At 38.5% G+C, this 18056-nt stretch overlaps 1 long non-coding RNA gene across 2 annotated transcripts in view; it reads left to right on the forward strand.

Annotated features, from left to right (window-relative positions):
* The window catches only part of LOC130458496 (uncharacterized), an 11474-nt gene extending 4986 nt beyond the window's left edge, over positions 1-6488 (forward strand). Inside the window, exons 3-4 of one of the 2 annotated variants that reach the window (XR_008917856.1) lie at positions 1373-3787; positions 4014-6488. This is a non-coding gene — a long non-coding RNA (uncharacterized LOC130458496). Of the gene's footprint in view, positions 1-1372 lie in introns of both variants that reach the window. The other variant, XR_008917855.1, reaches the window with a different exon arrangement.
* The last annotated feature ends 11568 nt before the right edge of the window (positions 6489-18056 follow it).

Consider the following 18056-nt stretch of genomic DNA (forward strand, 5'->3'; position numbering starts at 1 on the left):
AAAACCTTTTGGGAAATGCATTTAGGTTTTTGATAATAATTAATAATGATTGGTAATAATTAATATATTTTACATCAATAACAGATAAATGATAACAAAAGATAACATTAATTATAATTGTACAATATTAAAATAGATGAACAATAATAATCATCATCATCCAAAAGATTTTCATTTTCAATTATTCAATTATTAAAATGTTTTCCCATTCAGGGAAAATATTTAGTTATTTGGAAATTTTTTTTCAGTCTTCATTGATGACAGATAAAAGGATGTTTTGGGGAATCAACAATGAGTGATGCCATCTCATGCCTCTTAGAAACAGAAATTATTAGTGAATTAATTAAATTAACTTAAAAAGAGCATAGTTTGCCAGATATTTTTCTTAAAATAAAAAGGAGGTGATCAGTCTCTCCTGTCAATATGAATTCCTATATTTGGCAAGAAATGATTTTTGTGTGTGTTATTTCCTTTTCCTCTCCCTTCTTTGACATTTTTGACCACCACCTGATCCCTTAGGATGGCTAGGAATGGGGGAATGCTACAAATCTTCAAGCCTGTACTAATGCAGTTTATGATGGAGGGCAGAATGCAGATCTGATGACTTCCCAGTTTTCTCTTTTTGTATAAGAAAGAGCCTATCTCTGACCTTATTTTCTCACTTTCTTGGGTCTCCAAGTCAATGATTGGTGGGAGAAAGCAGGGTTTTATTAATTTATTTTAAACTTAAGTCTCCTGGATCTACCTTTTGGTGTCTAAGAGCTGATAGATGAACCTGGGACTGCAGTTCCTGAACATCTCTTCACCCTTTCCCTCTTTCTCCATCCTTTTATTAGTTTGTTTCCTGAGTGGCTAAGGCTCTGACAGGTTAGCTTCTCCTGTATCTTGACTGCAGGCTTTGAAACCACATGCTACTCATCTCCTCACCATGGCTTCCCTTCCTTCCTCTCTTATTTTCAGCTCTTCTTTATGTGTCATCTTCAGGGATTCTTTTGCTTGTTTGCTTAATGAATGCTCCCCACCCCTTCCCCAACTGGTTGAGGGTGGGGTGGGAAGAAGAGAAAAAAATGGGGATAAAGTCTGATTCATTCCCAATACTTTTATTGGGTTGGTTCCTATGACCTTGGCTGGATCCTGAGAAAATTTCCTAGAGCTCAGGGGTGTACTGCCTGCCTAGGTGGTCAGGTAAAAAAAGCTAAATGACAAAATGAAAAATAAAGGTGCCAAAGTTTGTTCATGGTCTGAATTTCCAGGTTAGTTCAACTATCCTGAGATAATGTTCAGACTCCAAAGCATGGTATAAATGAAGCAAACGGGGTAATACATTCATTCAGAGTTTTTTTGTTTTGTTTTTGTTTTGTTTTTTGTTCAGTTTTATAGATTCAAAGCTGGAAGGAATTTAGGAAGTCATTGAGTTCTACCTCATCATTTTACATATAAGGATACTGAGGCCAGAGAAGTTAAATGATTTGCCAAGGGTCACATAGCTATTAAGGACCCGGAATGGGATTAGGACTCAGGTCTTTTGGACTCGGGTTTTTTGGACCCCAGTTTCAGTGCTCCATGTACTACTGTACCATGCTACCATGTTCCGGTAGGCCTGCTTTAAGGTGTTTTGCATCTCTGGGATAGACCAATAGATAAATTACTGGGATATAGAATAGCTTCTATCATGCCCACCCACTAGTGAAAATAAATAATGCTTTTCACCATCAAGATGAACTTTATGAGTCAATAGGAGTAATGTCCGATAGTCAGAAAGTTTCTTTTCCATTTTCTTTTTCCCCTTAGTTTCCCTACGAAGGAATATCTTGGCCACACTAGCTTGCTTCCCCAAAGCATTCTCATCTTAATTTTCTCCCCACCTCTTGGTGAACATGCTGCTTTTTGCCCTTCAGATGGGCCAGGCACATCACTTTTTCCTTTCTCCCTTTCAAACTCCTTGGTGAACAAATGCTTTAAAAATCAGTTGTTTTACTCCAAAGAAATTTTAAAGAAAAGGAATAAGTTCCATATGTACAAAAATGTTTGTAGCAGAAATTTTGTAGTAGCCCCAAACTGAAAGCTAAGAGGGTGCTCACTGATTGGGGAATGGCTAAACAAATGATGGTAAATGAATATGATGGGATATTCTTATTCCAATAAAAATGATGGAGTGAATTGTTTCAGAGGAAACCAGGGAGACCTCTATGATCAAATGAATGTGAATGAAATGAGAACTAGTATAATTTGTATGACAAAGATATTCTAGAAAAAAAACAACTTTGAAAGACTTTACAAGTCTGATGAACCACCAGTCCATGTGATTGAAGCCGAAGCCCTCTAGCCACCTCCTGCTAGAGGGGTGATGAACTTAACCCACAGAATGAAGCCTGCATTTTTGGATAGTCCCGGTGGGAGAATTTATTGTGCTGGACTATGCATGCTTGTTATAAGGGTTAAAAAAAAATGTCCATGGATACCCTCTGCATCTCTTATGTAGTCTCAACTTCAGAATTGCTATGGTCGGTAGAATCCAGTAAATATTAACAAATGTGCTTTATTTCAATGAGGAAGGAGGTATGGATTTAATATTCTCTTTTCTTCTATTAAAACATTATTTCCCATATATTTTGACTATATTAAAGTGACTCTGTTGGCGTTCTGAAGGTGATGTCAACATTACTATAATAAACTTTGTCAGTTTTAGATAATTTGGCTAAAAACTGCTTTAAGTCTCTATACTTGAGTCATTTGGTGAGAAGGGGAAGACATTCTTTCTGAATTTGAGTAAATGTTAAAGTAACTCACAATGTGATCGACAAGGAAATTCAGTTACTGCTTTTGATTGACCTGAAATGATCACGATCTAAACATTGAGACAACATTCTTTATTCAGTGAAGGCCACTTAAAAAGTGTATATCTTTAAAGCCAAGGACCATATTTCATCTCTACAGTTAAAGATATTTCAATATATCTGTCTTTGGGGAAAGCTCTTTATGAAACATTATTTGTATCTGAGAGGAGGCATTAAATAAATTTAGTCAAGGCTATATAGTGGAAAGGAAGCAGCTAGGTGGTTCAGTGGATAGAGCACTGGGTCTAAATTCAAGAAGACCCAAATTCAAAATTGGCTTCCGACACTTATTAGCTGTGTGATCCCGGGCAAAAACCTTAACCTCTATTTGCCTTAATCAACTGGAGAAGAAACTGGCAAACTACTCCATCATCTTCGTCAAGAAAACTCCAGGGACTTACGAAAAAGACTGCTATCCACCTCTAGAGAAAGAACTGTTGGAGTATAAATGCAGATGAAAACACATGATTTTTCACTTGTTTATTTGGGTGTATGATTTGGGGTTTTGGTTTTCATAACATTATTCACTTACAAAAATGAATGATATGGAAATGTGTTTGTGTAATAGCACACATATAACCCAGATTGAATTGCTTGTCAGCTCTGGAAGGGAGAGGGAAGAAGGGAGGGCGACAACAGGAATCATATAACATTGGAAAACTTATGTAGGAATTTTTTATTAAAATAAAGACAAAAAATAAGAAAATCCCAGGGACAGCATGAGAGTGCTACGATCATTTATGGGGTCACAAAGAGTCGGGCACACCTGAACAACAGTATAGTGGATGAGCATGAGAACTCAACCCTTTGGCTTGTTCTATGACACCAAAGAATAAAGATCATCATTTCCTTTAATACAGGTCTTCATGGTGATAAATAATCACCATAAAAAAAGAGCGAAATAACCTTCATGGGCATCATTTCATTTGATCTCAAATCAATCTTGCAAGGTAGGTATTATATATTTATAAAGAGACTAAATAAGGAGATAGAAAGGGAAAATGATTTATCCAAATAAATTGGAAAGCTAAAAGCGCCTTGGGTGCAGGGACAATCTTTTATTTCTTGTATATACTACTCATATTCCCAGTACTTAGCACAGTGTCTGGCACATAGTAGGTGCTTAAAATATGTTTATTGACTGTCTGGTATGAATCAATTTCTCTTTCCTTTAAGGGTACCTCTTTCTACTATGATATTTGGCTGCAGGAGTTAATGGTGGAGACACCAGATTGACAGAAAAATATTCTTAGAAGACTGGCCTCATCAACTTTCTTCTTTTTGATGCCTTTTGTCCATTTGGTTTCAGTTTTGGCAATTGCCTTTTTAATGATTACAAGCAACAGGCTATATAATTGCACAATGGATTCAGCTTGTAAATTTTCTGTATTAATTTAAGATTCTTGAATAATTGGTAAGTGAGCACACAGACTTTTGTTAGTTACTGTTCATTTTTTTTAAGCTACCACTGTGTGACATTGATTTTTATCTGTCCTTTTGCTTGAACTCTCTTTTTAATTCACTTTTCCACTGATAATATGGGTGGGAGATCTGGGGTCTGTTGGTTTTGCACTTCAGAATGCAGAATTCCTGTAATCTTAAATCTCCGCCCAGGGTGCTGCTTCCCAGACATCAGAGGGACCACTGGGACTAGAGTGAGACAGGAACATTCGGAGAAATTCTGAGCCAAACACATATTTTTTTTTTATTCAAATGCATTTTTTTGGCAACATTACTTGGGAGACCCTGAGCTTTGCACAGGTTTAGTCAGAAGGAGAGATGTATCAAATCACTTGGAAAAATAAATGAGATGAGTTTGTAGTAGAGATTTAAAACCTGGGGCTCCAAGGTAACCTTTGGGAAGGCTCATTCCACTAGACCAACGCTCCCAACAAATGTGTCCAAAAGGATGAGTACTCCTTTTTTGTGACTCCTCTTTTCTTCAGCTTCCAAACCTCATGTGGCCTTCCTGGCTTCTGAATGAACTGCAATACTGTAATCAAATGGCAGTTCCAATAGCAAACATTTATTGAATTCATACTGTGAGCCTGGAAAAGGAATTATAGTTATACAGGGCTTGCTCTCAGGGAGCTTAAAAAAATATTGCCATTATTTGATATTCCTACCTAGGGACCTTAGTTACTGTGATATACCTACCTAGGGACCTTAGTTACTTTTGCTGTTTACCTGCACAAAAGAATAGGAGAGAAAGACACACAGAGAGAGACAGAGACAGATGTAGAGACAGAAGGAGACCAAGAGATAGAGATAGAGAAATAGATATGAAGGCAGAGAAAGAAACAGAGACAAAGATAGAGAAAGAGGTAGAGATAGAGTCAAAAAGAATCTAAAAGAAAGAGACAAATACAGATAAAGGAAGGGAAAGAGGTAGAGACAGAGGCAGAGACAAACAAAAAGAGCAAGAGAAAAAGACAGCAGTAGAGATAAGAGGCAAAGAAAGAGATAGAGATAGAAGCAGAAACAGAGATGAATAGAGATAAAGACAGAGATAGAAACAGAACAAGAGAGACAGAGGCAGAGACAGGGAGAAAGAGACAGGGAAATAGATATAGAGGGAAGAAGAGAAATAGACAAAGAGAGACAGGGAGATAGAGGCAGAGATAGAGAGACAGAGAGAGGAATAGTGATAGAGACAAAGACAGAAATAGAGAAAGACATGGACAGAGAGATAGAGGTAGAGACTGAGAGAAAGAGGGAAATAGAGACAGAAGGAAGCAGAGAAACAGAGACAGAGAGAGAGAGAAGGAAGCAGAGAAATAGAGACAAAGAGAGACAGAAGGAAGCAGAGAAACAGAGACAAAGAGAGACAGATAGAGGCAGAGATAGAGAGACAGAGAGAAATAGTGATAGAGACAGAGACAGAAACAGACAAAGACATGGACAGAGAGATAGAGGTAGAGACAGAGAGAAAGAGACAGGGAAATAGAAGCAGAGAAAGAAACAAAGAAAGAGACAGAGAGAGACAGAGACAGAGAGAAAGAGACAGGGAAATAGAAGCAGAGAAAGAGACAAAGAGACAGAGAAAGGTAGAGAGAGAGAAAGAGACAGGGAAATTGAGATAGAGGGAAGTAGAGAAAGAGACAAAGAGAGGCAGAGACAGAGGCAGAGATAGAGAGACAGAGAGAAATAGACACAGAAAGATAGAGGCAGAGAAACAGAAAAATAGAGACAGAGAAAAATATCTCATTTAAAGTCTTATGAGTTCAGTACAGAATGCAGGTTGGGGTGTTTCAAATGCCACTATTTTGTGTAAATATGAACAAATGACTCTCCAGACCTCAGTTTCTTTCTTAAAAATACCTGCACTGACATCCTTCAGACAGTTTTTATAAATATAAAAACAGTATAAAAAAGGGGAAATGTTATTCATCTTGGTAATGATTATTCTGATTGTTGAGTCCTATAGAGCCGATGGGGCTTATCTTGTCTCCAAATATCTTTTCCAGATGGGTGCTTTGAATGTGGTCTGTGAAGCTTGGAATATAGCATTTTAATGTCTGAAATATGACTAGAGTTGTTTTAGGAATTTTTTGCCTCAAAGAATCTCCTCCAAAACATACTTAATATTTTTTTTTCACTTATTTAGTTGTTGTTGTTGTTCTTTTTTTTTTTTTTTTAATAAAAAAAGTACTGGCCTTTAACTGGTGTTCTACTTTTTACAGAGACTTGGGTTTCTTTATTTAAAAATAAAAACAGAAATGAAAAACTGTGTTCTCTCTACAGTGTCCCCCCCTCCCTTTCCCTCCCTTTAAACCCCAAGAGCCAAAATATCAGGGCTTAAGACATAAGAACAATGAGAACTTCTTGACAAGTAGCATGGAGATTGTCAATTGTGATTCAGTGTGTGTATCACTCCCATCCCACAGTGTGGTTTCGATGGTCACTGAAGGGCTGGATGTTTGTATCTTTGGCTGTGTTGTAGTCATAATGTGGAAAATTGTATGCATTTTTGCATTAGGTTTTTTGGCCTGCTACTCAGGCAGAACAGTTCATTTGGCAATGCTTGGAAGTGGAGGGAGAATTCATGTTGGTTTATCTCCATCAGAGAGGGAAAGAAGCTCAGAAGGTTTTCTCTCTCTTCCTCCCTCCCGTCCGTCCCTCTCCATTGTCTTCCACCAGGTCTGTCCCTTGGACGAGCTGTGGCTGAAGAAGAAAACAGTAGAGTATTGATGAGAGGTTTCTTCAAACTTAAATGGGGTGAAACCAACTGTCAGGCTTTGCCATTGACTTCAGTTGCGATCAGATTAGGATCAGATTAGCTTTTGGAGTGGAGCCAGGATAGCCAGAAGTGTCCTGAGGCATTTCTTTGAGGTTTCCATTGATATCTTATCAGCTTCTCTCCTGAAAGGGACCAAGGAGACCCCCAAAGAAAGGCCTGCAATGCATCAAAGACTCCCATTCAACTGGACTTGGGTGGCTGGTCTCTATTTCAAAGGCTGCCAGGCCTGCTAAAGCCTTTGTCACCAGTCCCCTATGGGTGGGTATTAAGAAGTGATCCAAGAGGGTCCAAGTTCTAGAGATTGGTCTGATTGGGGCAGTGGGTGGGTGGAGAGGCAGTGCCAAACACCCACAGTTTTGTGAGATTGGGATTCCTGTGATGTTTTTCTTTCATGCTAGGAACAGACTGGCATCTGGAGTTAGGGGGTGTTTGGATGAGAGTTCTCTTCAATCTAATGCTTTTTCTGTTAGGTTGGACAAAAAGAAATAGTCTTTAGTGCTGTCGTTATTCAGTCATTTCAGTCATGTTAGTCTCTTTGTGAGCCTATTTGTCATTTTCTTTGCAAAAATCCCAGAGTGGTTTGCCGTTTCTTTCTCCAACTCATTTTACAGATGAGGAAACTGAGGCAAACAGGGTTAAGTGACTTACCCAGGGTCACACAGCTATTAAATGTTTAAGGCCAGAATTGGACTCAGAGAGGTGTCTTCTTGATTCCAGGTCCAGTGCTCTATCCATTGTGCCACCTAGTTTCCCCAATTCTTTAGTACTGTGGCATAGTGGAAAGAGTACTAGATCGGAAGCAAGAAAAATTGGGTTCAAATGTTCGCTTTGCTATTTAAACCTTCCATGACTGATCAAGACCCTTAACTTCTCTAGGAATTGATCTGTATCTTCTCTCTAAAATGAGGAGGTTGACCTAGCTAGTCTCTAAGGTTTTTTCCAGCGTTAAATCTATCATTCTTTTAACTATATTTCATTCAGAAAAGAACATGTAGAAGGAAAAGAACTTAAGTAATTCACTGGATATTATTAGTTCCCAATTCACTTTGGCCTGATATATCCATAATAGAGTTAAAGCTATAAAATAGTTTCCATGAGCCACAACATAAAACAACAGAATAATAGAGTTGGCAGCAATCTCAGAAGGATTGGACTCATATGTTTAATCTCTTTCCTAAAGCACGAGTCCTCTCTGTAATATCTTCTGTGGAGTCCATCCAAGCTTTTGACCACTGATTTCCACTTCTGGGATACTCACAGTTATTTGAAGCAGCAAGCTCATTCATTCCACTTCTGGATGGCTTTAATGATGAAGAAGCTTTTCTTTATACTGAGTGGAGATCTGGCTTCATAGCTTTCATTCCTAGTGCAGTCATTTAGAGCCAAGTACTTTTATTTCTCTTTAAAATAAGAAAACTTTATTTATTTGAGGGTACAGCTCGTGTCCTCCCTCAACTTTCTTTTCTCTAGGCTATGTTCTCTAGGACTTTCAATTGTGCCTTGTGTGGCAGAGGTTTTTTTTTTGTCTCTTCATCATTTAGATGATCATCTCCTGGGGGATTTTAAGATCTAATCATTGATAGTTTTATATTCATAAAAAATTGGAGGCAAAAGGAATTGTGAAATTATTGAATCATTTGAACTTTTGCCTCAAATTGTTTCCTAAATTCTGGCCATGCATGAAATACATCTTGCCTGAGATAAGATTAGCCCTTATTTTGGTACTTGCAGAAGACTATCTCTTGTTTTTCCTTTCTGGCAAAACTTGACTATTCAGAAGAAGGGCAAGGAATGAGAATAAAAGAGCACATGATTAAATAAAGGAGACATACATCAAGGAAGATTTGTCAGCTATCGAACCAAAGCTTTAATTAATTTTTTTAAACCAATACCTTCCATCTTAGAATTAATATTGTGTATTGGTTCCAAGGCTGAAGAACAATAAGAGCTAGGCAATGAGAATTAAGTGACTTTATCACATAACTAGAAAGTTTTTGAGACCAGATTTGAACCCAGGACCTCCCATCTCTACATCTGACTCTTCGTCCATTGAGTTACCTTGCTGCCCCTTAATTCTTTTTTTAAATTACATTTAATTGATTAAGAAAAAATTTCCATGGTTATGTGATTCATGTTCTTTTCTTCTCCTCCTCCCACCCTCCTCCCATAGCCAATGCTCAACTCCACTGGGTTTTACCTGTGCCATTGATCAAGACCCATTTCCATATTATTAATATTTGCACTAGAGTGATCTTTTAGAATCTACATCCCCAATCATTGCCCCATCAAACCATGTGATCAAGCAATTGTTTTTCTTCTGTGTTTCTACTCCCACAGTTCTTTCTCTGGATGTTGATAGCATTCTTTCTCATAAGTTCCTCTGAATTATCCTGGATCATTGTATCACTGCTAGTAGAGAAGTCCATTATGTTCGATTGTGCCACAGTGTACGTCAGGCATGCCAGGTACACCAGATGTCCTCAGCTTCTCTCCTTCTCCACCCCAAGTCCAGTCTGTTGCCAAGTTCTAACAATTCTTTCTTCATAACAAATGGGGGTAAGGGATGGTACTAAGCTGCATCATTAGAAGGAATTTCTCACAATTAAATCACAGATGGGAACCACAAAGCAAAGACCTATGCAAATATTCTTCTTGACTATTTCCTGGCTGGGAGTCTAGAGTATTCTTTTATTCTTATGATCCCAACATTTTCTCTCCCACTTCTCTGGGAAACTGGTGCTGGGTAAAGGAGCGATTGATCTTGGATGGTCTACAGTGATTGATTTTGGATAGAGGGCAGGAAATTGCCTGTTAGTTGGTTAGCACAGTATTATTTGCATATAGGCTTAAGTGATGGCCCTAACTTTTTTCCTCAGGATTTTGTGGCTTTTATCAATTGTAGAAAATGCCTGTTTTTTGGAGATTTGAGAGTGGGGATGGATGAGGTTGGTTGGAAGAATTCCTTGGACCAACTGCTTTCAATTGCGTGGTATGTAAAGGGGTGAGAAAAAAGAAGAAAATTTATGTTTTAGCCCTTCACTGAACCATTCTTCCCAACCACACCCTTTCCCCAAGCTAGACCTAAGAGAATATTTCTTCCTGGTTGTTGTGAGTGAGTTTCTTTCCTCATTCCCTATCTCATCTCTTTCTCCTGGTTTCTCTCCCCTCCTTTTCCTTTTGTTTTTTGGCTAGAGAGAAGAGGAATGAAAAGGAACTGCACCCATCTTTTTGTATTTGGTGCCTAAGGCCAGGCAGGTACCTCTATCTACCTCTATTCTAGCTAGGCTTAGGGCTGGACCAGGCATGCCTTAACTTTAGAGCAGTCTGGTTTCCCTTTAATCCCTGCCTTTTGGAAAATTCTTCCTATGATTCAGGATCTCCTTCCTAACTATCCCAGATCCTTATTCTGGATCTCTACATCTTACATTTAGAAAAGTAAATATATAAATTTACTTTTCTAAATGTGTCCCATTCTTGGTCCTTTCCTTCCTTTTGCCTCTTTGGTAATTTACTCATTTTGTGGTTCTTTTTCAGGGGGTTTGACTAGCTAGCAGAAATTAATATTTTTATAGAAAGAGCTAGGTGGAGCAGAAGTCCTGGGTCCAAATCCTGACCCAGACATCTATCTATCAGCTGTGTGACTTGGCAAGTCACTTTCCCACTCTTGAGTGCTCAATAGAGCTACCTGAGATTAGCCACACTTCTGTGGCACTGGTAACCTCATGGGTCGTCAATCAGTCAACTCTGTTTCATCATGTGTAAAATGGGGATAAAAATAGGACCTACCTTTCTGGGTTGTAAGAATAAAATGAGATAATATTTTTGAAGCACTTTGTGAACTTTAAAGCACTATACAATGCTAACTATTAGTGTTATATCAGTTTAAAACACGCAAAATTAAGAACTGTAAAAATGGAGGTTTCTGGGGTTAAAATAAAGGTTCTCTTTACACTGACTTGCTGGTATTTCAGTGGAGTTTCTGGGGAAGGATCTGAATGTGGGAGAGAGTAGCAGCTTGAATGAGCTAGCATCTACTCTCCTTTTCACCTCTCCTGAGAGCGGCTCTTGGCAGTTGCCGAACAGGTATATTGAGGTTCTCTGAGGAGAATGGGAGGTGGAGAGTAGAAGACAGGTTTCCCTCACCAAATAAACCCAAGGGTAACCTCAGATTGCCTGGCACAGAGAGAATCCGGAGGCAAGTCTCTATGGAGGCTTTGCCTCAGTGAGGGAGGCTCTTGTTGATCTTGGTTCAGATACCTCCTCAAATATAGCCCAAGGAAATAGACAAATCTGACTACTGTTTATAAGTTTAATAGTGGAACCAAGGCAAATTGGGAGAAGGGAAGTGGGACTCGGTGTCCCTAATGGTAATCTAATGAGGTCTCTCACCTGGGCAGTTTAATTTAGCAGACCTAGGTTTCTTCATCCGGATCCCCAACTAATAATTTAAGCTATTTAATATAGATATCTAGCCTAAGAATCTATGAATAGATAAGTGCAAGAGGTTTGGAGGGGAAAGAGAGCCAGGAGAAAGCTTGGCTCTCTCCTCACTGAGTCCATGGCCCCCTTTCAGGGTTTGAGAGATCTTTTCCTTAGTAGAGATGTTGTTGGAGAGATTAGACAGATGATGGCTCTGCAGAAGAACTTGAATATGTAAGGGGTAAATTTAGGGGTTTTTGACTAATATATTATACTTATGGTTGCCAGGGATTAATTAAAATCCCAATAAAAATACTCAAGTCAGTTTGGGAATTTTATGGTGGTTTAATTAATATAGAGGGAAGGAATTAAGAAGAAGAGAGAGGGAATATATAATATAATATAAGATTTCTCCAACCTAGCCTGAGCCAAGGGAAGTTCATAGAACCTCAGCCATGAGGCCTCCTCCAAGATTTAATCTAGCTCAGCTTCCAGTCATGAGGCCTCCTCCAAGATGAGGGGCCTCCTAGGAGGATAGCATTTTAGGAAAGGTAAAGGAAAAAAAAAGGAATCAGCCTAAACTCTGAGAGAGAGAGCTCAGGGAAGACGCCTCACCTGACCCACATTATTGAGCTTCTCCTAGTCACCGCACCAAAGATGCTCACTGCCAAACCCAGACAAGAGCAGCAGGCACGCAAAGACACTAAGATGTCCAGCATGCTGCCACCAGGTACATCTCTGCTGCAAAAAAGAGAGCCTGGCAAGAGGAAGTGATACGAATATAAAGACTTTTTTTTTTACATCACTTCCTGTGTCTCACATGTACCAATGGTGGCTTAAGCTTGACTTCGGACAGCCCAGGGGGTCTGTCAGTTGTTTCTGATTTGTTACTTGCTAGCACATGTCTGTCATAGACCATCCTTCTCAACACTTACTCCTTAAGTAGGGGTGTATACATTCCTGATTGCTAGACTAAGCAGGGTGGAGTAAATCTGAAATTCACAATATTGACAAAGGATATTCTCCTATGACTCTCAGTGAGACTCTCAGCTAAGAAACCATCCTCCTAGGGCCAGGTCTGAGCTCAAAAAGCCAAGAATTCCATATAGATCTTTCTCAGGGCCGTTTTCCTTTCCCAGCATGCCTCACTCTCTAACTAACGTTTTCTGTCACTCATCCCTGATGCAAAGATTCCAAAACCCTCTCATGCGCTGATTATTACAGAACAATAGTTCTTCCCTCATCCCAAACCTTTGATTTCATTGGTATAGGGCATTCTGGGTGAGAAAAAGCCTTATACAAATTACAGATAGCTGTGAAATTGATCACTTTAGGAAGTTGCCTTAGGCACTATGAGACCTGTCTAGGGTCACACAGCCAGCATGTTTGGCAGTCCTTTTAAAAATAATACCTCATTTCCAAATGTTTATGTAATTTCTCATTTGTTTTTGTTTCCCTCTCTATAATCATAAAACATGTATATGCAAATTGGAGTAGGAGCCCCATGCTTCTTGCAGTAGCCAGTAGGTCTTTGTGGCAGGATTTGCACTGAGGTCTGACTAATTCCAAATCCAGCATTCTGTTCCATCTAGCTCCCTCTATTTGAAAATATGAATCTCAGTTAGTCATCTAGTCAAGCCCTTTGAAAATGAACCACAAAATGAGTAAATTATGATGGGGGAGGGGTGAAAAGGTAGAAAAAAGGTCAAGAATGGGACTTTGTCTAGAAAATTTTTAAGAGGAGGTAGCTAGTAGTTAGCTGCTTCATGAGAGGTGTGGCCCTCAGAAGTAGTCAGAGTAGAGAAGGCTTCAGCTGAACTGGACAGAGAGAACCAATCAGAGTGATTCATTGCTCTTCAGGGCTTCCGAAGTTTCAGTGATGTCTATTGCCCTTCAGCATCACCTAGAGAAAGGAGAAGGTTTTCATAAGGGCTTGTTGCTCTCTGCCATCACCTCTGGCTTGAAAAAGGAAAAACAAAGGGTTATAGCATTTGTCAATATTTAAGTATAAGTGCCCACACCAAAAATCTAACAAGTGACTCTCATGAGACCATTTTGAATAGGTTCCAGCGCACCCCTGGAAACTTTTTAAATGTTCCCCCCTTATGCAATATATGATTTTTTAAACTTTTTGCCATCTACTAGTTGTTATTAAAAAACATTTTTTTTGATGAATCAATTTGATTGACTGGATACACATTAGTTTTGAAGTCATTTTGGCTTACAATTAGAGTCAAGGGGAAAATTTGACTCAGCTGAAATGGAGGAAACCTGACCACTGAATCACTTTCCCTTTGAGCAGGCCTCAGAACTCACTGCCTATTCCCCCATTTGTAAAATAAGGGTGATGAGTGGGATAAAATGGAGCTTTTCAGAATTCTGCTAGCATAATTTTCTTTTGCCTTACTAAGCATCACAGCAATGACTCCTGGGAATTCAAAGCCAAAATGTCCTTTTATTAGGACTGAGATGCTATTGCGTACAGATAAACTGAATAAAGATACTTGACTATTTTTAAAAAATGTTCCCCCTTAAAAAAAAACCCTCTAAATCTGGCCTCAGCTACTTCCCAGCTGTGTGACCCTGGGCAAGTCACCTGACCCCCACTGCCTAGCCCTTACCACTCTTCTGCCTTGGAACCAATACATAGTATTGATTCCGGGATGGAAGGTAAGGGTTAAAAAAAAACAACAAACATTTTTATCTTCAGTCTTAGTATTAACTCTGTAAGACTAAAATTAATATCCAATAACTCCAAGTATTATATTTTATAAGATTTATTAATAAACACTTGAAGTAAAAGAAATAAAAGACAAAGTAAAAGCAGCATTTGCAGGAAGAGAGGGGGACCCCATTCCAGCAACTTTATCTCCAAAAGGTAAGGACTTAAGGTGGAAACAACAATGGGATGCTGGGGATTGGAGTTCTGGGGAGCAGATTCTAATTAAACAACTCTAAGACAGGGTTAAGTGCCTTGCCCAAGGCCATACAAGTAGGAAGTGTCTAATTTCAGACCTAGCTCTCTATCCACTGGACCACCTTCCTGTCTTGTATAAATCCTCTTTTAACAATGATGGTTAATTGAAAGAGTCTGTAAAAGATGTGTTTCAGTAGAGCAAGGAAGAAGATTTCTTTCAGATAAAGAAAGGTGAGGATCAATAGTTTAGCAGGAAGTAGATTCTTTTTTAGTTTGCATCTTTAAAAAAATTCAATTAATTAGTTATTTAAAATAATATTTTCTCAAGATTACATGATTTTTTTGTCATCCTCCCTACTTCCCTCCCCCCCTCCCAGATCCAGAAGCAATTCCACTGATTTATACATGTATTATTGTTCAAAACTGGTTTCCATATAGTAGGAAGTAAAGAAGCAATTTTTATGGTGTAGATGTTCCTGAAAGGACCAATACATTGAAGGCTTCAGTCTAGAATTACAAGTTACATTAAACGCATGAATTGTTTTTTTCTTTTGTTTCCTTGCTAGTTTCTTATAAGTGTATGTCTGCTCTTCATCATAGCTATTGTCTTCATTGGTAGAAGAGTGTGATCTGGGATTATACAGGTATTAGGATATATTGTTTGTTATTTATGTATTTGCTTTGTCATATTAGTATTTGTAATATATTTTCTTCTATTTGACTTATTATTAAGTAAATGACTATATTTAAGATTTAAAGGTGCAATTATTGTGAGTTGTTGGTTATGTATGTAGAAAACACATTGGATGGGGGCTCATGAGCTACACTGGTAGGTAGAAATGTTTTTCTTCTTAGTAGGGCCACCCCTAGGATACTAAGAGAGTACTATGTGGTAGTGGTTTGTCTTTGGGAACTTAAACTTGCTAATTTGAGAGTAGGTTGAAGATTGAGCCAAACCCAGAGAAGTTGTGAGGAGATGTTTATATCTTCCTTTGTGGCTCGAGTCTACCGTTAGCGCATAGCTGATGTTATCCACAGTTACAAGGTTGGTCAGTTCTGAAATCTATGAGGAATAAATGGGTAGAAGAAATTTGTCGAAGAACATACGATTCCCTGGCGATTGCCTGTCTATGATGATGGGCCTCTGGTGCTCATGAGTAAGGAACAAGACAACCCACATAGTATTTTTTTTTTGAACTTGGACTTTTTTTTAAAATATATTTTATTTGATCATTTCCAAGCATTATTCATTAAAGACATAGATCATTTTCTTTTCCTCCCTCCACCCCCCATAGCCGACACGTAAATCCACTGGGCATTACCCCACATAGTATTTTTATCCAACCTGATGGATGGAAGAATAGATCTGTTATAAATCACAGTGTCACACAACTGGCTCTAGAAAGGATTTCATATGACGTATAATCCAACTCTCTTATTTTAGAGATGAACCTCAAGATCACATAGGTAGTGACAGAGGTGAATTTTGAAAGTAGGTCCTCTGACTCCAGCCAGAAATAGTGATAAAAAAAATGGATCATGAACTAAAGATGTTTTAGGGAACTATGGAGAGAAACCAAATATGAAGCTACATGTCGCACAGTATTTTACAATGATGCAAACATCTGGTCTACCAAATATAACTTTTGTACTTGAGCCTGGAGTCTTGGTGGATTCCTGAATTGGAATGCACGTGGAAAGGCCTTCCGTTAGCAAAGATTTTCTTTTCATCTGGTTTCATTGAAAATGGCAAGTGTAATCCTGGACAGCTGTTCCCCATAGCAAAGACCTCTCCCCTCCTAGCATATGGATTATCCCTTTGTGGAGCGCTCTGTTGAGAAATGTAATGATTTTTAAAAAAGTTTTTGCCCAGAGTGAAATAGATGGTATTAGAACTGTTTTTTCCATCAGTATGCTTTGGTCTCCAATTACTTCCTTTCCTGCTGTTGCTTATAATCATCTAGCCCCTTTCCCTCCTCGAACAGACTCCGTAAACCAAGCAAGCACTCAAGGTAACTGTGATCACTTCAAATTTAAATCCCATCATTTATATGCTTGATTTCTTTCCAACCAAATTACTTGGAGAATTTATTCTGGAGACCATGGCCCTGAAACCCAGGCAGATTCAGGCTTCTCCTCTTGGCAACAGGTGTTAGGATACTCACTTTGAAGCTGTTGTAGTGACAGCCCACTTGGGAAATCAAAATCCTAAATCCACTTCCAGGATTTACTTGTTTTATCAAAGTTTTTTTTGAGGGAGTTTGGGGGACATGATGGTAAAAAAGGGCTTGTTTTTTGTTTTCTCAGTTGCCAGTCATGATAAATTACATCTGCCCTCTCAGTGGGCTCTCTGCTTGCGTTCATGATTCTTGCTTGCTCAGGGCCTGCTCTAGAAAAATGTTTGTCAACTGGCAATAGATGATTTGTGATGTGATTCTATTCATGTAGAACTGCTAGAGTTAGTAGAAATCAGGTTTTTCTAGCAAATCTTCAGAGAGCTGTAATCGTAAACTTTTGGTGCTGTATTCAAGTGGAGTAATTCTCTTTCACCACAATGTAAGCAAAACTGTGAAGGAGGAAGAGTTTGTCTTTAGAACCTAGTTCTATTCACTGAGGATCACTGACTCTCTAAAGGTACACATGTTGATGAGAGGGACCTTACAATAGTCCTGTACCCTATGGGAAACCAGACAAAACAACCCTGTCCAGAGTCAGGGGCTGATGCCACAAATCTTGAGTAGAAGAAAAGAAAAGGAGGGAAATTCACAATGTAGGGTCCTGAGGTCTTGTCAGGAAATCTTTATACTCTAAGAAAAGTCCAATTAAAGCATCAACTTACTGGATAAACTTAGTGACATTGAAGCAAAGCAGATAAACTGAGATGAAAAGCAACATGGGTTCTACTCATTTGTTTATTTTTTGAGACCCTGTCGAAGCTCAAGTACTTCCCCACTCTTGATTGCTCAACAGAGCTACCTGAGAGCAGCCACACTTCTGAGGCACTAATTTCAACTAGGAATAACCTCATGAAAGGCCAATCAATAAACTAATTAACAAATATTTATTAAGTGCCTACTATGTGCCAAACCCTGTACTAGGTGATGTAAGTCCAAAGAGTGTCACAATGTCCACTCCCAAGGAATTTACATTCTAATAGGGAGATAAGTACATCTATAAATATTTACAGCAAATTTGAAAAATGCTTCCCAAATATTAAACTGTGCATATCCTTTCACTCAATGGGACAACTATTAGTTCTCTACCCAGAGGTGTGCTGGAGCAAGCTTATATGGGCTTTCAAGAGTCAATTGTTAAATTTTCAGTGTGAACATTTATTTACACCTTAGAAATAAGCAAATACCACAAAACGGGGCTTGATTTGTTGTTTTGTTAAAATTAATAATGCAAATTAAAATTAAAATCATGTCATGCATACTTTTTCAAGTGTTAGATGTTACACATTAACAGATTACTATCTGTACCTCCAAAACTATAAAAGAAAGAGAAATATTCTGTATATATATACAGAAATAGAGCAGCTCTTTTTATGTTGGAAAAAAATTTGGAAACTGAATGGGTGCCCATCAATTGGGGAATGACTGATCAAGTTATTGTATATGAATGTGATGGAATTCTATTGTGC

Source organism: Monodelphis domestica, chromosome 3, assembly GCF_027887165.1.
Source record: "Monodelphis domestica isolate mMonDom1 chromosome 3, mMonDom1.pri, whole genome shotgun sequence".
Taxonomy (NCBI): Eukaryota; Metazoa; Chordata; class Mammalia; order Didelphimorphia; family Didelphidae; genus Monodelphis; species Monodelphis domestica.